We start from the raw sequence: 24,721 nt of genomic DNA, 5'->3' as shown, positions 1-24,721 counted from the left end.
TTTTTTTTTGCACTGAGCATGCCCCGTATTTCTCTCTCTCTCTCGAGCAGGAAATCAGAATTGCAAGCCCGATAAACCAAAACGGATCCAGCAAAGAAAAAAAAAAAAACGGATCCGGAGAATCAGTTTTTCACAATTTGCACCGGATCTGTTTTTTTCAAAAATAGACGGATTATGCCTGAAGGCAAAAAACTGACGTGTGAAAGTAGCCCAAGGTGTTATCTGGACATGCTCGTTTGCTAATCAAGCAACCTCAGCGTGCTCGAAAAATATGTTTGAGTCCCTGCGGCTGCATGTCTCACGACTGACAGCCACAACACATGTAGGGATTGCTTGTTTGTTAGGCAAACCCTGCATGTGTTGCACTTGACGAGCAGCCGTGGGGACTCGATATATTTATCGGGGACACAGAAGACACTCGGTTAGCACAGGAGCATCCTCAGATAACACCTTATCAGAGCACATTCGCTCATCGCTAGCGTTAGAGTCACCCTATTTTTCCTACAGTGTTATTAAAGGGGTTGACCCCTTACTGAAAATGTTAAGTTTCTTCTAAAAATTGCATTTTACTCACCCTCCTGGGATAAAGCACTGAGCACTGTTCCTAGTATCTGTTACTTTAATGTCACATCAGCAGTGGACAATGAGCTCTGCAGCTCTGCCTGTGTAGATGGCATGAACCGCTGAGCTCGGCAGTAGGCTGCTGTGAGAATACGGTAGCCCGTCAGCGAGCTCAGCAGTTCTGAGTGGCTCATTCCATCTACACCGGCAGCACTCAGTTATCTGCACCACTATAGATGCGACATACATAAAAAACATAGCGGGAGGAAATTTACTGTTGGACCCAGGGAAGGAGAGTAATGCACAATTTTGATTTTTACTAGTAAATGAACTTATCTTCACTTTTCTGAAGAGGGGACAACCACATTAAAATATTTGGTATCGTCATGTGTGCAACTGTCCCAAGTAACAGAATAGCAGAACATTTATTACATAAACATCCAAAATCATGATTTTACGTCTCTAAAAAATTCAGAGAGTTGAAAGACCCTGATACAACTATTTATGGGTCCAAAGTTAGGGCTCCTGGAAAGCGTGAAGGGAAAATAATAAAGGGGCTCACAGCGACCCCCCCCCCCCCCGTCACCCAGGGACTCACAGCGACTCCCCTCAGCACCCAGGGGCTCACAGCGACCCCCTCCCCCCAGGGGCTCACAGCGACCCCCCCCCCCCAGCACCCAGGGGCTCACAGCGACCCCCCCAGCACCCAGGGGCTCACAGCGACCCCCCCCCCCCCAACTCCCAGGGGCTCACAGTGACCCCCCCCCCCCAGCACCCAGGGGCTCACAGTGACCCCCAGCACCCAGGGGCTCACAGTGACCCCCCCCCCCAGCACCCAGGGGCTCACAGTGACCCCCCCCCAGCATCCAGGGGCTCACAGTGACACCCCCCCCCCCCCAACGGGGCGCATGTGACCATGGCACCGGCCCTGCCCCCCACATCAGGCCATCCATATCTTCCCAGGACCCCACAGCACAGATCAGGCGCTCCCTTAGGTACCATGCTCGGTCCTTCCTCTTATCCCCAGTGAGGAGTTTATGGAGTGTAATGTGAGGTGCTATAGAGGAGACTGCCTCCTGCAGAGCACAGAGGTGACAGTGGGGCTCACACTTGTCAGGACCCCTGATTCCACAGTCTCCTTGAGGCCGGCACACAGCTGCTCACACGTATGGAGCAGGTGCAGAACATGTCACTGTGGCTCCACTCAGGACACGAGTGGCGGCTGTCACACGGCCACGTCGGGCAATATACTGTGACAGGTGAAAAAATGGGGGGAAGAGCTCCAGTGACGGACCAGTGCCGGCCCCTGCTCCCCCTGCACACACCGGGCTATCAGCACAGAGCCAGCGTTACCTGAGAGTGACAGCAGCGCCACAACAAAGCCGCCTCCTGCGCCCACAAGCATTCATACAGCGCCGGCCGTACTCCAAGCAGCCGGCCCCGCCCTTCACTCCTCACACGCCGGCGTCAGACGCACAGCGCAAGCAGCAGCCAATCAGACAACGAGGGCGTGGCTAAACGGCGCTCAGTGACGTGCAGTTTAAAAAATGGCGGGAAGCTGCCTGAGCGAGATGTGTCACTCTGTGCTGTGGTGTTGACATGACCAGGACTGTGGCGGCGGTCACTGGCGCTGTCAGAGAACCAGATTTACAAACCGCCATAAGCGACTCTGGAATAACGGCGCAGCCAGTGTGCACTGCAGCCAAAGAGGGGGAAACCACAGTTTTCATTTACTGACCGCTATCACATCGCCATGGCATTTGCTCCTTTTTACTCCTGAGGTGAAAATAGTTGTTTGTTTGTTTTATTATTTGTGCTGTATTATGTAAATTTACGTTTTTTAACTAGCTTTACCTGGTTTCCTCATTTTGTAAGGATCAATGCTTTGCATTTTTTGGTGCAGAAAAAAAGGCAAATTCTGTAAAAAAACAAACAAACACTGAATTCAACAGCTCTGCTGACGTAGACTGCTGCAGTAATTATAACCAAAAAGAAATGACCTAGTCACAAATGGCGCTTCCAAAATGACATACTACCTACAAATAAACTGAAGCATATCAAAACGAAGAAAAAATTGAAGTTCACTCACCGGTCCAAAATGCAACAGTCCTTTCATCAAAACATGTGCAGGTACAGAGGGAGAACGTGGATAAATCATAAGTCACTGCGGGGCTGGGATTCACAAGCAGGGCGGCCGCGCAGTCAGCTGGGCTGCATATGAGGACAGACGGGCAGCGCTCACTGCGCCTGCACCAGGCAGGGGAAGAGCACAGGCGCCGGCTATTTTATAAACAGCGATGAGGAGGAGGCGGCGCCAAGAAGATGTGAGTGACGGCTGTGTGGCGTCTAAAGCAGGGGGGAAACGCCGGTCTCCTTGACTGAAGACCAGGTATTTCTGACATATTAAAAAACAGATTATTTCTCTAGTTACAGCACCCAGAACTAAAAGAGCCACCTTGTCAGAATGCAGCATTACTGCTGCACAAGGTGGCTCTTTTAGTTTGAAACGACTGGGGGGGTGGGTGACAGGTTCCCTTTAGGGCTGTCCCACACATCCAGATAATTCCGGTACCGGAATAAATCGGTACCGGAGTTGTCCGTGTGCCTGGGAACTCACGGAGGCCATACCTGCGGCACACGTGTGCCGCCCGTATGGCGAGTGGGTACCACACGGAGCGTGTGGTACCCACTCTGCATGGTGCTGAAGCTGCGATTCATATCCTCTCTGCAGTAACATTTGCTGCAGAGAAAATATGAAGAATAGTGTTAAAAATAAAGATTTAGGTGTCCGCCGCCCCCCCACCCCCTGTGCGCCCCCCCGCTGGTCAGAAAATACTTACCCGGGTCCCCCGTCGGCTGTCGCTCCTTCTTGGTCTTGCCGCGGCTTCTCCTGCATGCGGTCACGTGGGCCCGATCATTTACAGTCATGAATATGTGGCTCCACCTCCATAGGGGCAGAGCCGACTATTCATGATTGTAATTGATCGGCCCCACGTGACCGCATACAGTAGGAGGCGCGGCCAGACCAGGAAGGAGCGACAGCCGACGGGGGACCCGGATAAGTATTTTCTGACCAGCGGGGGGGCGCACAGGGGGTGGGAGGGCGGCGGACACCTAAATCTTTATTTTTAACACTATTCTTCATATTTTCTCTATAGCAAACGCTGCTACAGGGAAGATATGAATACCGGCTTCAGCACCATGTGGGGGGGACAGCGCTTACTGTAGCGCTGTCTCCGGCACGCACACGGACCCCAGACGGAGAATGTCCGTGTGAGGTCCGTGTTTTACGCGGACCCATTGACTCTATTGGGTCCGTGTAAAACGTGCGCTCCCACGAACACTGACATGTCTCCGTGTTTGGCACACGGAGACACGGTCCGCAAAAAATCAATGACATCTGCACAGATGCATTGATTTTTATGGGTCTACGTGTGTCAGTGTCTCCGGTACGTGAGGAAACTGTCACCTCACGTACCGGAGCCACTGACGTGTGAAACCGGCCTTAAAAGGATTCAGTGGATGAATGCACACATATGGACCTGAGAACACAGGAATTAATATACCCATGCCATAAACATTCAAAAAATGGGTAAATATCCAGAGCATAAAAAGAAAAAAAAAATTCTCTAGGGTTCCTCAAAAAGGTCTACCTTATAATAATAATAATCTTTATTTTTATATAGCGCTAACATATTCCGCAGCGCTTTACAGGTTGCACACATTATCGCCGCTGTCCCCGTTGGGGCTCACAATCTAAATTCCCTATCAGTATGTCATAGGAATGTGGGAGGAAACCCACGCAAACACGGAGGTTCTCTCCGTGTTTGCGTGGGTTTCCTCCCACACTCCAAAGACATACTGATAGGGAATTTAGATTGTGAGCCCCAACGGGGACAGTGGCGATAATGTGTGCAACCTGTAAAGCGCTGCGGAATATGTTAGCGCTATATAAAAATAAAGATTATTATTATAAGGTAGACCTTTTTGAGGAACCCTAGAGAAACAAATTCTTTGCAGATGATGTGGGGTTTGAACCCAGGACTCAAATGCTGCAAGGCTGCTGTGCTATCCACTGCGCCACTGTGCTACCCCTATATATGGAGCAAAGCTTTCTTGAGTGTTAATCAATGTTATATAATTCAATATATTTCTCTTTGCAAACAGTGCTTTTGGACTCTTAGGGTACGTGTCCACGATCAGGATGGCCGGCGGTATTGTCGGAGCGGCAAAGCCGCTCGGCGCTAAGCCCCGCCCCCTTCTGGGACGCGATGATGCCGGATGTGTTCATTGTACACATCCGGGATCATCGCACCCCTCGCATAGGTCCCTGTGTTATTCCTTGCGGCGACGCGTCGCCGCAAGGAACACGGACATGCTGCGATCTGAAAAGACGCGCAGCATGTCCGGAGTCGCAGGGCCGCCGCGTGCGTGTTTCCACGCATAGTGGACACGGGATTTCAAAAAATCCCCTCCACTATGCTGGAACATCTGGACGCTGCATGTTTGACGCTGCGGCCCCACGCAGCGTCAAACACGCAGCGTTTCCTGACCGTGGACACGTACCCTTATGTCAGCCAAATTTGGTATTCAGTATAACATCCATAAAGCATAGACATATAAATAAGGAAAAGAGTTTTCCATACAGCTCTAGTTAGATGCCCGTATAGCTTATGGCTCTATGAAAAAACCTTTGTGGCTCCTCACAGCAAAATTGTATACATATATAATTATAAAATTGCTTGCTATCTCTATATCCAAAGACAATAAATAACATTAAAGTGCATAGTGCTAACTAGTGTTCAATACTAGTGCAAAACATGCTTTAGAATACTTGCAGAGACAAAACCATATTGTAAAGGTGCAAAAACAAGCTACTAAATATGGCAGCAATCAAGGATAACATAAAATGAGGTTAAGGTGCAGTGATTAACCCCTTCCTGACATGCGCCGTACTAGTACTGCTCTGCGGGAACTGAGTTCCCGCAAACCGCAGTAGTAGTACGGCGGCATGATCGCGCGGCCTCACAGTGAGCGCCGCGGCGATCGCGTGCAGGTGGGCATTTAACCCCTCTAATGCCGCTGTCAGTAGTGACAGCGACATAGAGGGGCATCGCACAGGGACGGGGGCTCCCTGCGCTCTCCCACCGTAACAACGCGATGCGATCGCGATGTTCCGTAGGGGTCCCCGGATCCAAGATGGCCGCGGGGCTCCTTCCGAGTCCTGAAGTGAGGTGGCTAGCCATTGCCTGCTCAGATCAGGTGCCGGAAAGCCTCCTGCACTGCCTGTCAGATCGCTGATCTGACACAGTGCTATGTGCTGCGCCCCAGGGTCCTGGTCGTTGCAGTAATATCGTTCTCCTCTGGGGGGAGTGATGTTGCGTTTGGAGGCAATGAAGGAGATCTCTTTACCAGGTATCACAGACAGACAACACATTTCATACTCCAGTCCACCAGGGGGAGCTATGCTGGAGAGGAAGTGAGGCAGTTGCTGTCTGAGCTCCGCTCAGATAGTTGGTCCCTGACAGGGGTGGGATCCTGTCAGAGGCCTAGACAGAAGGTCACGGAGCTGCGCCTGCCCCACGTGCGGCAGTTCCTAAGAAAGGACACGAACAGAGAACTGTATTGTAGAGAGGGTGAGAAGGAGTCATAGCAAAGGAGTGGATACCGGAAGGAGTTCTGCCCTGCACAGGCTGCCTCCTTCTGAGGCGCAGGATCCCGGTAGTCGGAACACCGAGGGAGCAATAGTCCTTTATGCCTTGCTCCAGAGACCAGCAGGACAGCTAATTTCACATTACTGATCCGCCCCATACCCAAGAGGCAAGGTGGCACCCACGAGAGGCCGGGGCATGATAGAGTCCCTGTAAAAAGCCTCAAGCCACCGGTCATACAAGTTGTCCTATCCATCTGGGGGACAGAGAGAGAGACATAACATCTACAACATCTGTGAGGACCTTATGAGAGGCTTAGCAATAAGGCACTACAACACCAAGGCTCTAGAGGAAGGCTACTGATTTCCACCTGGATAAGGGGACTGTGGATTTGCCTCCAAACCGGCCGGACTCTGCCTGCCCTGTGATCTGGTGCTCTGGACTGTGGATGCTGAAGCCTTCAGTAAAAGGTAAAGAGACTGCAACCTTGTGTCCTCGTTCTTCACTGCGCCTCTCACCATCTACACACTGGGAAGCCCTGGGGATACACTTCACCTGTGGGAAGGTATACCATCTAGCTGCCATAACATCATCCAGCGGACCCCTTAAAGCAGCGTCGGTCACCCTGACCGAATACCACAGGTGGCGTCACAAACATTTCCCCTTTAAAGACCTTTCCCTTTTACACGGACGTCCCTAGGGCCATGGATCGGGTCAGCCACCGTGACATCCCCCTTGAGAACCGAAGGGCCCGGTACCGAGTACCCCTTGCCCTAGACTGGGCGATCCACTATGCAAAGTGTCAGATCAGCGATCTGATCTAATATAGTGATGTCCCACCCTGGGACAATGTTAGAAAGTTTAAAAAAAATAATAATAATAATAAAGAAAAAAAAATTTTCCCAATAAATCCATTTATTTATGTAAATAAAAAAAAACAATAAAAGTACACATATTTGGTATCACCGCGTCCATAATGACCCACTCTATAAAACTGTCCCACTAGTTAACCCCTTCAGTGAACACCGCAAAGAAATTAAATAACAAACGAGGCAAAAAACAACGCTTTATTATCATACCGGCGAACAAAACGTGGAATAACACGCGATCAAAAAGACGGATACAAATAAACGTACTGCTGAAAACGTCATCTTGTCCCGCAAAAAAAAAGCCGCCATACAGCATCATCAGCAGAAAAATAAAAAAGTTATAGCTCTCAGAATAAAGCGATGCAAAAACAATTATTTTTTATATAGAATAGTTTTTATTGTGTCAAAGTGCCAAAACATAAAAAAGTATAAATGAGGTATCGCTGCAATCGTACTGACCTGAAGAATAAAGCTGCTTTATCAATTTTACCACGCGTGGAATGGTATAAACGCCCCCCCAAAAGAAATTCGGGAATTGCTGGTTTTTGTTCATTCTGCCTCCCAAAAATCGGAATAAAAAGCGATCAAAAAATGTCATGTGCCCGAACATGGTACCAATAAAAACGTCAACTCGTCCCGCAAAAAACAAGACCTCACATCACTCTGTGGGCCAAAATATTGATAAATTATAGCTCTCAAAATGTGGTGATGCTAAAACTATTTTTTGCAATAAAAAGCGTCTTTTAGTGTGTGATGACTGCCAATCATGAAAATCCGCCAAAAAAACCTTATAAAAGTAAATCAAACCCCCCTTCATTACCCCCTTAGTTAGGGAAAAATAATAAAATTTAAAAAAATGTATTTATTTCCATTTTCCTGTTAGGGTTAGAGTTGGGGCTAAAGTTAGGGTTTGGATTACATTTACGGTTGGGATTAGGGTTAGGGGTGTGGTTAGGGTTATGGTTGGGATTAGGGTTAGGGGTGTGTTTGGGTTAGGGTTTCAGTTAGAATTGGGGGGTTTCCACTGTTTAGGCACATCAGGGGCTCTCCAAACGCAACATTGCGTCTGATCTCAATTCCAGCCAATTCTGCGTTGAAAAACTAAAACAGTTCTCCTTCCCTTCCGAGCTCCCCTGTGCGCCCAAACAGGGGTTTACCCCCACATATGGAGTATCAGCGTACTCAGGACAAATTGGACAACAAATTTTGGTGTCCAATTTCTCCTGTTACCCTTGGGAAAATGCAAAACCGGGGGCTAAAAAATAATTTTGGTGGAAAAAAAATGATTTTTTATTTTCACGGCTCTGCGTTATAAACTGTAGTGAAACACTTGGGGGTTCAAAGTTCTCGCAACACATCTAGATAAGTTCCTTGGGGGGGTCTAGTTTCAAATATGGGGTCACTTGTGGGGGGTTTCTACTGTTTAGGTACATCAGGGGCTCTGCAAATGCAACGTGACGCATGCAGACCAATCCATCTTAAGTCTTCATTCCAAACGGCGCTTCTTCCCTTCCGAGCTCTGCCGTGCGCACAAACAGTGGTTCCCCCCACATATGGGGTATCAGCGTACTCAGGAGAAATTGGACAACAACTTTAGCTGTCCAATTTCTCCTGTTACCCTTGGGGGAAAAAAAATTGCAGGCTAAAAGATCATTTTGTGGAAAGAAAAAATGATTTTTTTTAATTTTCACGGCTCTACATTCTAAACTTTAGTGAAATAATTGGGGGTTAAAAGTGCTCACTACACATCTAGATAAGTTCCTTAGGGGGTCTTCTTTCCAAAATGGTGTCACTTGTGGGGGGTTTCCACTGTTTAGGCACATCAGGGGCTCTCCAAACGCGACATGGGTTCCGATCTCAATTCCAGCAAATTTTGCATTGAAAAGTCAAATAGCACTCCTTCCCTTCCGAGCTCTGCCATGTGCCCAAACAATAGTTTACCCAAACATATGGGGTATCGGCCTACTCAAGACAAATTGTACAACGATTTTTGTGGTCCAATTTCTCCTGTTACCCTTGGTAAAATAAAACAAATTGGATCTGAAGTAAAAATTTTGTGAAAAAAAAGTTCAATGTTCAATTTTTTTTTAAATTCCTGTGAAGCACCTGAAGGGTTAATAAACTTTTTGAATGTGGTTTTGAGTACCTTGAGGGGTGCAGTTTTTAAAATGGTGCCACTTTTGGGCATTTTCTCTAATATAGACCCCTCAAAGTCACTTCAAGTGTGAGGTGGTCCCTAAAAAAAATGGTTTTGCAAATTTTGTTGTAAAAATGAGAAATCGCTGGTCAATTTTTAACCCTTATAACTTCCTAATAAAAAAAATTATGTTTTCAAAATTGTAGTAATGTAAAGCAGACATGTGGGTAATGTTATTTATTAACTATTTTGTATGATATGACTCTCTAATTTAAGGGCATCAAAACTAAAAGTTTAAAAATCGCCAAAATTTTCGCAAAATTTCCATTTTTTTCACAAATAAACAAGTCAAATCGAAGAAATTTTACCACTATCATAAAGTACAATATGTCACGAGAAAACAGTCTCAGAATCGCCAGGATCCGTTGAAGCGTTTCAGAGTTATGACCTCATAAAGTGACAGTGGTCAGAATTGAAAAAAATGGCCTGGTCAGGAAGTTGAAAACAGGCTTCAGGGTGAAGAGGTTAAAGTGCAGGCATGCTACTTAAGGTTTGCAATAGTCAGCTAGACATGAAGGAGGAAGCAAATCAGCTAAATTCAAGGGGTATACATGACCTAGTTAGCAGGGAGCTTCCCGACGTACGTTTCGCGTTAGCTTCTTCTGATGGGGATGTATACTCTGGATATTTATCCATTTTTTGAGAGTTTATGGCATAGGTATATTATGTCCTGTGTTCTCAGGTCCATATGTGTGTATTCATCCACTGAATCTTTTTAAACAGTTGTGTGTCAATATTTGTTAAATAAAATGTTTTCTTTTTAATTTTGCTTGGCATATGCTTCAGTTTTATTTGTAGGTAGTATGCTGCAGTTATTAGCTGCAGCGTTATCAACTTGATGACACCGCTGCCACCAAAGAAACAAGGATAGTGTAACAGTCCAGGTTTCTGGTTGTTACAGTGGCATTGCTTTCCTCACGGGGAGAGTGATGTCACGCTTGGAAGCGAGGAAGGATCTCTTTTAGCAGGTAGTCACAAGCATGCAACATGTACATACTCCAAGCCAGAAGGGGAAGCTCTGATCCAGCTTGTGGGTGGCTCCCCTGTATATATTCTGGTCTGGAGGGGAAGTTAGTGAGTGCCAGACAGCAGAATGGAGCAGTCTGAGGCAGAGAGGAAAGAGAGGGCCGTGCAGCTACGAGAGGTGCTGCAGCTCCTGGAAAGAGCTAAAGGGGGAAAGCAGAACAGATTGTAGAGAGCGTGAAAGGGAAGTGAAGCGCAGGAGTGAAGAACTGGGGGTTAGCTGCGACTGAGCTACCTCCCTACTGAGCGCAGACACGGGTAGCCGGAAGACCGGGGTTGTGAAGGACTCTATGTCTCACAGCAGAAACAGGACAGCTGGATTGCAAGTCACCTGTCCACCATTGAAACCTGAGGACACAGTAGAGCATAGAGCCCAGGTTGTGATAGAGATCCTGTAAAAAGGCTCGAACTACGTGTCGTAAGGGTAGTGTCCTACCTAAAGGGGACAGAGAGAAAACGTGAGGACCTTGTGAGAGGCCTAAGGCAGCAAGGGACTACACCACCACGCTAGGAGGACGGCTTCCAACCCCACCTGGTAAGGGGGATTCCCAACTCGCTTCCAAGCCGGCCGGACCATACCTGCACCTGTGATCCGGTACCCTGGACTGTGGCTGCCTGAATCCATCAGTAAAAAGTTAAAGAGACTGCAACCCTGTGTCCTCCATTTCTTTCTACACCACCTACCACCTGTCCCTACTACACCGGGACCCAGCTTCACCTGTGGGAAGCCATACCATCCCTGCTGCCACAACATCACCCCAGAGGACCCCTTTAAGCAGCGTCGGTCACCCTTGACCGAGTACCACAGGTGGCGTTCCAGATAGCGGTGGAGACTCTGCAATGGATCCCAGGAGGTTGAGTGAAGCTCAGGTTTTTGGAGAGTTATTTTTTTTCACACTTTTGTAGTGAAAGAGGGAAACCCTGTTTAAGGGGCTTAGGCAGTGTTACAGATCTGTCCTCACTGTTGGCTTGCAACCCAGCACAAGGAATGATGGGAAATGTAGTAGGACGGGAGCAGTGGAAGTGATGACTGATGCCAGGGCATAGGAAGCAAAGCAGACGGACATGAAACATGGCACAAAAGGTATATGAGACATTATCCTTCCTGACAATGGCAGCAACTGACTTCGGGTAGTGGACAACCTCTTTATATAAAGTAGCCTCCCTACTAACCTCCTGCAACAGTGTTGTTTCAGCTAAGCCAGGCCCCGCACAGCATTATCAGGTCATATCAGCCCTGCAGCCAATTAACGGTCACTATTTGGGCTTCTATGATCTCAGCCACAGAGTAGCATCTTCTGACTGGCTGTAGGGGTCACGTGACTTAACATTGTCACTTGAGCCCAGTTGCTGACCTTGCTATAGGTGCGATTTTGGTGGAAGGTGAGTAAATGTTTTTATTTTACAAAGGGGGTTTCTTTACTTAAAAAGGTGTTGTACAGTTAGTGTGAGTCGCCCACCAGGGCAGGGTACTCGGTACCGGGTCCGGTCGGCTATTAAAGGGGATGTCATGGTGGCTGCAACCCGGTCTGTGGCCCTGGGAATAACTGTAAAAGGGAACAGTCTTTAAAGGGGAATTGTGAATAAGTCTGTCATGACGCCACCTGTGGTGTTCGGTCAATAGGGGGACTAACGCTGCTTTAAAGGGGTCCTCTGGGGGATGTTGTTGCAGCAATGATGGTGATGCTTCCCACAGGTGAAGCGGGGTCCTAGAGTTTATGGTGATGATGGTGTTTGCCGGTTAATGAGTAAAGGATACAAGTTGTAAAGTCTTTACCTGGTTAACTGTAGTTGGCAGGCCACAGTCCAGGGTACCGGCAACAGGTACATTAGGAGTCCAGGCAGCCCGGAAACAAGTGGATTTCCCTTGGTAAGTCAGGTTGGGAGCCTTCCACTGCGCGCTTGCTATAGTCCCTTGCTGTCTGTAGTGTCCTAACAAGGTCCTGGTTCTTTCCCCTGTCCTGGGACAGGTACCTGTATGATAGACAGCTTGAGCCGTTCCTTCTGGGGTCTCTGCACGGTGACTCTAGACTCCAGGGTGCTGCTGTACCACAGGCTTAATTTGGGCAGTACTCGCGGTACCCGGTTTCTGCTCTTTGGCTCCTCTGCTCCTTTCTTGTCTGCTCTCCAGACTGTCTGATCCCTACTAAACTAGCCCCTCCTCCAAACCAGGATCTTTATCCAGGAAAGCTGCCCTAAAACAGGGTTTTGAGATCCTCGTCCTGGCCTGGATTCAGAAGGTTGTGTGTGTGTGTGTGTGTGTGTGTGGATTCAGAAGGTTGTGTGTGTGTGTGTGTGTGTGTGTGTGTGTGTGTGTGTGTGTGTGTGTGTGTGTGTGATTTACCTGCCAAAGAGATCCCTCTTGTTTCCAGGCATAGCACTACCCTCCCCGAGAGGAAGGCAACACTACTGTGGTACCCGAACTCCTGGGGTGCCACAAGTGGAACTGTAGTACACTTCCTGGCAGTCCAGGTTGTCATTTCTGGCCCTATGGAGAATGCCCTTTAGTTTATCCATGGTTCTAGATATCGGATTGTTTATGATCAAAGCATAGGTAGTGTGATCATCTTCTAAAGAAAGGCACATGTTCCTATACTCATAAGTGTCCAAAATAACAACATTCCCTCCCCTTGTTGGAGGGCTTGATAACAATTGAGGTATCTTTTTCAACTACTGATGTATCTTTTTCTGTTCTCCCCTGTCTGGGAGTTGTGGCGTGATCAGAGCATGTCCGTATACAGTCATTACACAGGACATTGCAGGGGCACATTTATATGGGTATGTGCACACGTTGCAGATTTCCTGCAGATCCGCAGCATTTTTTTCCCAAGTAGAAACGCTGCAGATCAGCAAGTGATTTACAGTACAATGTAAATCAATTGAAAAAAAAAATTCCGCATGGAAAACGCAGCAGATTAAAAGAAGGAGCATGTCAATTCTTTGTGCGGATCTGCAGCGTTGCTGCACCCATTCCATAATAAAAATCCGCAGGGGTAAAAACGCATGAAATCTGCACAGAATCCGCAGTAAATCCGCAACAAAAATGCACAAAATCCACATACAAAACGCTCAGGTTTTGACCTGCGTTTCTGCCAAGAGATGCAGAATCCACACAGAATATTCCACAGGCAAATCCGCAACATGTGCACATACCCTAAGACTATTTCAGCACAGGAGCATTTTTTTAAAACATCAAATTGTGGAATTTATTCGTATTCCAAGGTCTCTTGATTAAAATCTACTTTAAAATTAACTTTATTTGTGGGCAAACCCCCTAAGGCTACTTTCACACATCAGGTTTTTCGCCGCATGCCGATTCACCGGATCCGGCTTATTTTGTGAAAACCGGTTGGGACGGATCCGGTTTTCTGTCGGATCCGGCAGAAAACCGGATCCGTTCTATCCGGTTGGCATCCGTTTCGTCCGTTTTTCCATCCGTGTTCGACGGATCCGGTTTTTAAAAACGCCCCCTGACATGTGATTGGCCCCCTGAAAACTATATATACAGTGTTCCTACAGCCCATCAGTGACAGGTTTGAGAGGCGCAAGATACAGAGCAAGATGGATGGGATGGACGGCATTATTGCGAAGATTCTGCAGAACAACGTGGATTTCATCGTGGAGGCGAATCAATTGAAAACAATTGTTCTTGAGAAGGAGCGAGAGAGACAGCGCATCATGCGTCTGCGCCAACGCCAATAGGGGATCCACCCCATCACGGCACAGAGAATGACGCGGGGAGTCTTTTCCACTTTATACATGGAGCTACGAGGAGACCCAGAGACGTTTTTCAGCTATATGTGGATGAAAGCGGAGAACTTTGATGTGTTGGTGGAGCGGGTTGAACATCTAATAAGAAGGAGTGATACCTATTGCAGATTCTCCATTACACCTGCTGAGCGTCTGATGGTCACTCTTCGGTAAGCATTCCTTTTGGATGTCCTCTTGTAGTGCACTTTCAATGATTGATATTTTGAATTTTTAGTGATTTCTGCCTTGCTTTTGTTCACAGATTCCTAGCAACTGGAGAATCCCTGTCTTCACTACATTTCCAGTTCAGACTGGGAATTTCAACCATATCTGGAATAGTGAGGCACACTTGCCGTGCACTGTGGGACTCTCTGCACGATGATTTTATTCCACATCCCACAATGCAGACTTGGTTGGAAGTAGCAGACAGATTCCATGACTGTGTATCGCCAAGATTGGTCCTTCTCTCTCATGACATCATAATCCCACCATACCAAATTCCCCATAAAACCAAAACTTATTACTGAACAAATTAACACATGACCATTTTTTCCTTTGGATAAATGGGCCACAGCGGCCGTTTATTAACAAAACAAACATAATAACACTATTTATACAATTGTGTAAAAACTTGAAGGGGAGGGTTCTTGGAGCTAACAAAACTGGCACACCATGGGCAAAAGCCCCCCCCCCCACAAACTTTTTTAACCTAACCTTTACCCTCAGCTGTAACCACCAGCTCGAGGGCACCATGTAACCCGTTTCCGGGCAAACAAACTCCAAAAGCTCCCGAGGTAAACACCCGTCCAGAGCCCGTAAACCGAAGCCAGTTCAACCCCATAAAACATCAACTCCAAGAACCCAAACCCCCCCCCACCCCCCTCAGCCACTGTGACAATGACCTAACACTAAAGGTACCTTCACACGAAACGACTTTGTAACGATATCGCTAGCGATCCGTGACGTTGCAGCGTCCTCGCTAGCGATATCATTTCGTTTGACACGCAGCAGCGATCAGGATCCTGCTGTGATGTCGCTGGTCGCTGAATAAAGTCCAGAACTTTATTTGGTCGTCCGATCGCCGTGTATCGTTGTGTTTGAAAGCAAAAGCAACGATACCAGCGATATTTTACACTGGTAACCAGGGTAAACATCGGGTTACCAAGCGCAGGGCCGCGCTTAGTAACCCGATGTTTACCCTGGTTACCAGCGTAAAAGTAAAAAAAACAAACAGTACATGCTCACCTGCGCGTCCCCCAGCGTCTGCTTCCTGACACTGACTGAGCCCGGCCCTAAAGTGAAAGTGAAAGCACAGCGGTGACGTCACCGCTGTGCTGTTAGGGCCGGAGCTCAGTCAGTGTCAGGAAGCAGACGCTGGGGGACGCGCAGGTGAGCATGTACTGTTTGTTTTTTTTACTTTTACGCTGGTAACCAGGGTAAACATCGGGTTACTAAGCGCGGCCCTGCGCTTAGCAACCCGATGTTTACCCTGGTTACCCGGGGACCTCGGCATCGTTGGTCGCTGGAGAGCGGTCTGTGTGACAGCTCCCCAGCGATCAAACAGCGACGCTGCAGCGATCGGCATCGTTGTCGCTATCGCTGCAGCGTCGCTTCGTGTGAAGGTACCTTAACTCCCTAGAAGTAAAATAATCCCGTTAAAACCGAATGCCCAAACCCCCACTAATCAACTAATCCCGACAAAAACAAGGGAGGGTGGGTGGGTTCTTCTTTCCCTGCTAATGCCACATGTACTGTCCCTAACCACACACTTTTCTTTATATCCACACCCTCCTCAGCCTAAACACCCACCCCCTCCTTTGTCCCCTTTCAACCAATCCCACTGCACTGCCTTTAAATGTTCCCACTCCCCTTGGCACCACAGTCATGGGGGGGCTTTCATTTAGCTGTGCATATTGCAGCCCCCCCGCTGGAAGTGTGTCAGTTTCCCAATTGCTTGGGCGCGGTGGACGGGAAACACATCCGTATCGTGAAACTGGCTGGTTCTGGATCAGAATATTTTAATTATAAAAAGTACTTTTCAATCGTGTTGATGGCCATCGCCGATGCGGATTACAAATTTGTAGCGGTGGATATTGGGGCGTATGGCCACTCTAATGATTCGCAAGTTTTCAAACTGTCTTCTATGGGGCGGCATTTGTATGGAAAAACCTTTCAAATCCCCCCCATCAAGACCACTGCCTAAAACCTCTGAGCCACCAATGCCTGGTGGACAGGAAAGTGGGATTGAGGTTAGGAATTTGGTAGGATGGAGGGGTGTAGGTGATGCTTTGGGAGGTAGAAGCAGTGATGGGTGGAGAAGAGGGTTGGGAAGGAGGTGAAACAGGCTGGAGGTAGTGGCCAGGGAGAGGAGGAGCGGATGAAGTGGATGGGAAGTGGTATGGGTCGGGATCATCATATTGGTGGTAAGGGGCACGGGCGGGACGCTGGTAGTGTGGCTGGTGGGAAGGGGCACGGGAACACTGAAAGTGTTGTGGCTGGTGGAACGGGGCACGGGCACGATGTGGGTGATGGTGAGGTTGGTGGGATGGGGCATGGGCAGGTTGGTGGTATGGGTCAGGAGGATGGTAGTGGCTGTAGTGATGGACAGTGGAGGAAGGGGGGCAGTTGCAGCATGGGTGGCAAGAGTCTGCTCTTGAGGCAATGAGCGCTAGAGTAGACTGGCAGGATTCCATTACTTGCATCTGCTGAGAAGCATATAGCGTCTCCATTTGCTCAAGTACCGACTGGAAAAAAAGTGTTGTTCGGTGACTGTCTTGCCTCTGAACGCATCGTTAACAGAAGTGTATGCATCTCGAGTATACTTTTATTTATTAAATTAAAACCTGCAGCCATTTGCTCGGACAAAACTTTCAGACAGTTCTGGAATGATGCGTTCAGGTGTAAGAAATCAGGCGCATAACTCTGTACCTGACCCCTCTGCCGAAGGCGCCCCGATGCTACAGGTGTACTAGAGGTGGCAGCAGCAGAGGGGTGGGGTACAGGAAACGCTATATCCTCACCAGCAGATACATGTAATGGAACCGGCCAGGATGCTCCAGCGCTCGTGGATGGGACAGAGGGATCCGATGTGTGGGAAGGTGCAGAGGGGTCGTCACTGTCAAAGTGTCCCTCAATGGCGGCCTCCTGAGAGATCGCCCCAGAAGGGTCCAACTGTGCTGCAGGCTCCCGACGGTGCTGTGGAACAAAAGAGAAAAAGAAACAATTAATATATTGTCATTGCATGGCCCTGGCTGAAAGCGCAAAAGAGGTTTAGACATGTTAAACATTGGTTAGTACATGTGGTGGGTAATATTTACCTTCGGGTCACCATCGTTGACCTGAGGAATGACAGGGCTTGTGCATACTTGTATTTGCTCCTGCGTCCTCCAGATCCACTCAGGGCCCGCATCTCTTTGTTGAACTCCTTCTTAAATCGATCCCTGATCGACCACCGCCTTTTCACAATCCTCTCACCTGTTCAAATAGGAGAAACAAAAAAATTGGTTAGAAACAATACTTAGAATGCATCAACAAAACTGAACTGAGGATACTTACGTTCTTGATTCTGGGCCTGAACATCGAGGTCCTCCCACCTCGCTATCAGCTCTTGGCAGATTTGCTCTGAGAGTCGACGGGTCACTGTGATATCAGGATGGCGGCGGTCACCCATGTTCCATAGCGGCTCCCTGTCTCGGACAAGATCAATGAGGTCAATATCGAGGGTGACCTCCTCACCGTCAGGAGCACGCTGTGAAGCCTGTTATAAAAAAGGGGAAAAAAAAAATAAAAAAAAATTGTAAACATAGAAAACCTAAAAAAAAACATATATGCTTACACGACGACGGCCGCCACGACTCTCATGCAGACGACCCTGGGAGCCACTGGAAGGACCTCTGGATCGAGCACCAGAATCCGAACTCTAGAAGAAGAATAACTTAAAAATGATGTGCTTCTATGTAGCCGTTCTATGTGTTGTGTGCCATGTGATAGCTATAATGATAAATTCAGACATCACACAACATATAAAAAATGATCAGTTTGTATGTGTTGTGTTCTATCTGTAAGTATCTTGTGTTGTGTGTGGTGTTAGGTTGTGGTTCCGCGATACATGAATGAAACATACCAATTGTGATCCCGCTCCAGGTCTTTCTCCACCCCTTCCCTCTTCATCTGGGAGCACCTCTTGGACTGCGGCAGCAGCTTCCTACAAAGAAAATTGGCAAAAAACATTAATATATACACAAACACACATACACAAAAGGGAGAGAGCGAGAGAGAGCAAAATTATGTAAAATACATATATATTTACCTCAGTGCGCTGCCGATGGGAGGGAGGGCTCTCAGAAGAAGACTTGGCTGCTCTGGTACAGCTTGGTACGCTCTCAGACTTTGTGGCTGTGGCAGGCTCTGCTCTCAGGCTTGGTGGCTGTGGCAGGCTCCACTCTCAGGCTTGGTAGTTGTGGCAGGCTTCGCTCTCAGGCTTGGTAGTTGTGGCAGGCTCCGCTCTCAGGCTTGGTAGCTGTGGCAGGCTCCGCTCTCAGGCTTGGTAGCTGTGGCAGGCTCCGCTTTCAGGCTTGGTGGCTGTGGCAGGCTTCGCTCTCAGGCTTTGTAGCTGTGGCAGGCTCCGCTCTCAGGCTTGGTAACTGTGGCAGGCTTCCCTCTCAGGCTTGGTGGCTGTGGCAGGCTCCGCTCTCAGGCTCTTCAGTCTTGGCAGGGTGTGGGCTCTCTGGCTGGCAGTATGGCTGGAAATGAGTGAGGGCCTCAATGGCATTGGTTTATATATAGTCCTGGGGGCAGGCCAATAGGTTCTGAGCATGCTCAGTGTAAAAAGCCGGATCAGGCCGCCGGATCTACCTTTTTCCGAATCCGGCGTCCATAGACATGCATTGCAGCGAAAAGCCGGAAGTGCCAGATCCGGCCCTTCCCGCTATTTCGCCGCAGACAAAAAACGATACAGTAGACGTTTTTTCCAGACGCCGGAATAGGAATTTTAGCCGGATCCGGAAAAAAACGGAAGGAACGCTGGGCCATGCGGCGCAATCCGGCGTTAATACAAGTCAATGGGGGGAAAACCGGTTCCGGTTTTGATTTTTTCCGGTTCCGGTTTTCCTCTAAAGAGCCGGATTTAGCCTGAAACAAAAAGACGGATGTGTGAAAGTAGCCTTAAACTTTCAATCTGGTCTGATATATACAATACCATTGTATAGCTGTATACAGCAAAAATTGCACTCTTAGGGTAAGTTCACACAGAGCGTTTTTGCTGCTTTTTTTATGCTAATTTTCTGTTGCTTTTTACAGTATGAGCAAAGCCTATGAGATTTCAGAAATCTCATGCACCACATTTTTGTATGATCAGTATTTTGTGCTTTGCTGCCTTTTTTGGACATAGAGCATGTCACTTTCAGCATTTTTGCAGCTTTTTTTCACCCATTAATTGACTTGAATGGGTATTGAAAAAACGCAGCAAAAATGCAGGTATTATTTGCTGCATTTTTTCTGCTGAAAATCCAAGGACATTAGCATGGACAAAGAGAAAAAAAACGCACCTAAACCTGCGTTTTGACGCAGCTTTCCTGCCAAGAAAAAAAAAAGCAGCAAAAACACCCTGTGTTAACTTACCCTTATGACGCAACAGGCTCAGGATCACAGGAGAGATCACAATATAGGCACAGGGGCAATCAACTGGAACCTCGGCTTCATAGTATCCCATCGGTTCACCGTGATCACATGGGTGGGATTCAATGGGCGCCCGTGGAACGCAAAAGTGCTAGAATGTAGTATCTAAAAGGAGCGTGTCGCGTAAAACCAAAAATCCGGTACTGTGTGCGTTCCAACGTGGAACGCAAAGGTGCTAAAGTGTAATGTAAGTATAGAGCGTATTACGCAAGTGCAGCGCCCCCACTGTCGCAGGGCCGAGGGGTACCCGGTACCGGGCCTCTGAGTCTCTGCTCTGGGGTTGTCACGGTGGCTAGACCCGGTCCGTGACCCTGCTGAGGGGCGCCCAATGAATGGTGTGGATGGTGGTGGTGGTGGTGCGGTGCAGTAAATAACGAGGACACCAGGTTGCAGTCTCTTTACCTCTTTACTGAAGGCTTCAGGATCCTCAATCCAGAATACGGTTAACTGGGCTGCGCAAGTCTGGTCGGTCCGATGGCACCTCCAGAGTTCCCTTTGCAGGTGGAAATCTGTGCCTACCTGCTAGCGCTTGTGTGTTGTAGTCCTTCCCTGCTGAGCACCACGGGATAGTCCTCACAACTGTTGTGTCTGTTTCTCGTGTTCCCTCACAACTCGATTCTGATGTTCTTCCACGTCCCCCAGATCTTATGGTTAGGACGCACCCGTATGACAGGGAGGCTCGGAGCTATTCCGGGACTCTAGCGTCGCCCCACTCCTGTTGTTACCCCCCCTGTGTCTTCCTAGGTCAATTGGGTGAGACAGCCCGCCTATAACTGACTGTCCTGCCTAGGTTTGAAGTTTGGCTTGGAGCTCTATACTTCCTCGGCGTTCCGGCCACCGGTATTGCGCCTCAATAGGATGTTGCCTCGTCTTACAGCACGACTCCTACTGGTATTCTCCTTGTTGCGTTGATCTCGTTTCTCACTCAGCACAATAAACCTCGCTTCTTATCCTTTCTTGGGGTACCGCCGCTATATCGTGCAGGCGCGGTCCCGTAACGTTCTCTCTGGTTGCTAGGCCTCTGTCAGGATCCCACCCCTGACAGGGACCCCTCTGAATCTTCCCCCTACAACACCCTCTGCCACAAGGTGTTGCCTGGTTCCAACCCAGTCAGCTTTCTCTTCTAACTTCCTGCCTAACCCCCAGTTTTACCAGATTGTGAGGAGTGGCCTAATGAATAGAACCCTTAGCTCCCCCTGGAGGCCAGACTGTGAAGTGTATTGGTGTCTGTGATACCTGGTCAGATGAACTCCTTCAGTGCCATCAGACGTACCATAGCCCCCCTTAGCGGCGGAGCCACAGTACTGCAACGACCAAGACTCTGGGGCGCTGCACTCCCCCCCCGGTTAAATCCAGTACTCCTGGACTGGGAAGAAAACAACAATACTTGTCAGCAAAAAGACATACAATTTTGAAAATGCAAGTACAAGTAAACTTTTTAACAGAGCTTCCCTTTATGGGAGGTGAGGACACTTGAACGTTACAAACATGGTTAAATATTTTAAATAACATACTACAAATACTTTTTCTTACCCAACCGGGTATTCTACTAAGTGCAAAATCTTTGAACAATAATTTAACTTTGCCTTTAAGGACGTACTTGCTAAATCCACTAAAGACCTTCTTATAACACATTATAAGGCTATTCAACGTTTATGCATTCTCCTTCTTCAAATCTGCAGGACCGCCTGTCCTAACTGCTCCAGACCTACTGCCTCTCCTTTCTGTTACAGGACCGCCCCTTTCCGCCCGGGCCTACTGTCTTTCTACTACTATACACAGTATAGAACATATCATCCATCTTTCAGTTCAGGATTACTGAGCCATCTCTGTATGGCTCCTAAGAGGACTCACCACTAACCCCTACGGGTTCACTTCCTGTCCCCATTTTCTAGCACATTATTAAACATTTTCTATTAAATAAAACATTAAACTTCCTTCATTACTTTCTTACTGACATGTATGCAGGACACTATGTCTACCCCTACGGGTCTGCTGCATCTTTCTTCTAGCTTTCACCTTTACAGGACTTTATTTCAGAGCACATTACCAACATTTCTTACAATCAAATAGTTAGTTACATTTAACTTCTTCTTTCAAGACATTATTGCCATTTAACCATCTTAAGGCAACACTGTTCATAAGTGCAATATGTGGACATTCCCTTTAAGAGGGAACCAAGTCTCTATGAGGTAGTGCAACTTCTCAAGCTGCAAGTCTGTTCGCAGTAAGGACTCCGCTGCTTGTTTCCAAACCAGTATCTTCGCAAAGAGTCCTTTCCTTGTATAAAACCAGTAGAGAGCACCTTTAAGAAGGTGCAAACTATTTACAACATCAGTTTTTGAATCATTCACCGTCCATGATTCGGCAGTCTCTTGATAACGGAAGCAACAAGTAGAAAACAAACAAAAGGCAATAGGGATCCCGGGTCAACAAAGGGATCCCTTTAAGAGTTAACCCTGGACGGGTTTTAGCAGCAAAACAGCAGAAAACAATGAACTATTTACAATTGCAGAGTGTTAGTATAGTTACTTGAACCAATCAGGGGGCAGCACCGGCGGAGGCAACCCCTTTGGATATTGCCCGCCGCCTGGTACTGCGTAAGGGGGAGTACTGTCCCATCTGGGGGTCTGCGTACCCACTGTCTTCTGTTCCGGAGCAGCAGGAGCGCCACCCACCTGAAGAGGTGCCTCCTTGGCCACGAGGGGGGTTGAGGTGACGATGCTGCATGTCGTGGTCTTGACCATAGTGCACGTTGGAGTGACCTCGGTGGTCCTGGTGATGATCATGGGCTGACCACAAGGGGGCACCTTTGCTACAGGGGTCGGCTTCACTGGCACCTTAATCGGGGGTGTCACAGGGTTCTGCCTCTTGTGGACATTCAGGGCAAACCACCCCTTTTCCCCAAAGTGCCTGGTGTAACTAACTTCGTCCCCCGGGTAGAGATCCCGGTCTGGGTGGCCCTCTCTGATATGCGACTCCACGTCCCGCCGGTTAACGAAGACTTCGGCGTATAGGCCCGGCTCTTTAATAAAGCCCCAGCCTCCGCGGAGCTTGAAAGTGGTGATGGTGCCCTGCCTGCGCGGGGCCTGGTGAGTGGCGGGGTCCTTGCGGGCCCGGTCCTTGACCGCCAGGTCTTTTTGATGGTAGGTCTCCAGCCCGGCCTGGTACGCCCTTTCCTTCTCCTCCCACTGCTGTTCCAGCTGGGTCTGGTATTCCTCCCAGCTCAGGGCCTGCACCATCTCCCCTTCCCGTGTCTTCACCCCGGGGAACCCCATGAGGTCAGATCCTGGGTTCACCCAGCGGCATACCGTGCGCTCCGCATGGGTCTCACACAGCAGGGTAGTTGGTGAGATCGGGGCTTTCAGGAAGCGTTCCATGCCCGTTGCCTCCTCCCATGGTAACAGGCGCTGGAGTCTATAGGTCCCAGGGAGAGGGGGTGCTGCAACGGGGCCTACTAACAAGCCCTCTGCCAGCGGGACGGGGTCGACGGACTCACCGGCCAATGCAGGCTCCTCCTCCGCGACGGGTTCCGCTGGTGGTGTCGGCGGAGGCCTCAGCAGCAACTCCGGTAGCGGTGCAGGATCCGATGCCAGGGGACTTCCTTCCGGCGCTACCTGGTGCGGAGCCTGGGCCTTCACGTTCAGCTGAAGGAGCTGGTGGATCAAGTCTCCCATCTCAGCCTGCAAGAGATCAGCGCTGTCCGTGGAGAATTGGCTGCGGTGCTCGTCCGGGTAGTTGGGGGAGTCTTCTGCTTCCACCCCACATTCGGGTTCCGAGCTGCTGGCCATGGCGTCCTCCACGTGGGTCGCTTCCTGATCCTTTTCCCGCTCTCTCCTTCGTGGGCGGTTTTGTTTTCTCTGTCTCCGCCCACCATTGAGAATCAGGAGGCGGATCTCGGCTGCTGACGGACACGTCCTCACGGTGCAGAAATATTTAGACTGGGCGGCCATTGTCCTTCGCGCTCTCCAGCTGGTCCACGCCTACGCCACGCCCCTCTTCTCCTGCGCTCTCCTCAGCGCTGTAATGGCGGCGGATTTTGGCGGCAAATGGCAATCCACAGTCCTTGCAATAAGTCACAGTCCAAGTATAATAAATCACAGTTCCAAGGCACACATGACCTGATTCTTCAGGCTTAAGTAGATCCTGTTCGTGACGCCAAGTTTGCAGCGCCCCCACTGTCGCAGGGCCGAGGGGTACCCGGTACCGGGCCTCTGAGTCTCTGCTCTGGGGTTGTCACGGTGGCTAGACCCGGTCCGTGACCCTGCTGAGGGGCGCCCAATGAAAGGTGTGGATGGTGGTGGTGGTGGTGCGGTGCAGTAAATAACGAGGACACCAGGTTGCAGTCTCTTTACCTCTTTACTGAAGGCTTCAGGATCCTCAATCCGGAATACGGTTAACTGGGCTGCGCAAGCCTGGTCAGTCCGATGGCACCTCCAGAGTTCCCTTTGCAGGTGGAAATCTGTGCCTACCTGCTAGCGCTTGTGTGTTGTAGTCCTTCCCTGCTGAGCACCACGCGATAGTCCTCACAACTGTTGTGTCTGTTTCTCGTGTTCCCTCACAACTCGATTCTGATGTTCTTCCACGTCCCCCAGATCTTATGGTTAGGACGCACCCGTATGACAGGGAGGCTCGGAGCTATTCCGGGACTCTAGCGTCGCCCCACTCCTGTTGTTACCCCCCCTGTGTCTTCCTAGGTCAATTGGGTGAGACAGCCCGCCTATAACTGACTGTCCTGCCTAGGTTTGAAGTTTGGCTTGGAGCTCTATACTTCCTCGGCGTTCCGGCCACCGGTATTGCGCCTCAATAGGATGTTGCCTCGTCTTACAGCACGACTCCTACTGGTATTCTCCTTGTTGCGTTGATCTCGTTTCTCACTCAGCACAATAAACCTCGCTTCTTATCCTTTCTTGGGGTACCGCCGCTATATCGTGCAGGCGCGGTCCCGTAACGTTCTCTCTGGTTGCTAGGCCTCTGTCAGGATCCCACCCCTG

General features: G+C 49.0%; 1 protein-coding gene and 1 long non-coding RNA gene across 2 annotated transcripts in view; one reads left to right on the top strand and one right to left on the bottom strand.

Moving 5' to 3' along the window:
• Positions 1 to 2,048, bottom strand: part of LNPK (lunapark, ER junction formation factor) — a 90,582-nt gene extending 88,534 nt beyond the window's left edge. Inside the window, exon 1 of the mRNA XM_077272641.1 lies at positions 1,915 to 2,048. The gene's annotated coding sequence lies outside the window, so the exon portion shown is untranslated. The remainder of the gene's footprint in view (positions 1 to 1,914) is intronic.
• A 167-nt stretch (positions 2,049 to 2,215) lies between these two features.
• Positions 2,216 to 24,721, top strand: part of LOC143784418 (uncharacterized) — a 66,328-nt gene continuing 43,822 nt past the window's right edge. The window contains exon 1 of the long non-coding RNA XR_013217783.1: positions 2,216 to 2,342. This is a non-coding gene — a long non-coding RNA (uncharacterized LOC143784418). The remainder of the gene's footprint in view (positions 2,343 to 24,721) is intronic.

This window comes from Ranitomeya variabilis, chromosome 7, assembly GCF_051348905.1.
Source record: "Ranitomeya variabilis isolate aRanVar5 chromosome 7, aRanVar5.hap1, whole genome shotgun sequence".
NCBI classification, from domain to species: Eukaryota; Metazoa; Chordata; class Amphibia; order Anura; family Dendrobatidae; genus Ranitomeya; species Ranitomeya variabilis.
This window is presented reverse-complemented; position numbering and strand designations above follow the sequence as displayed.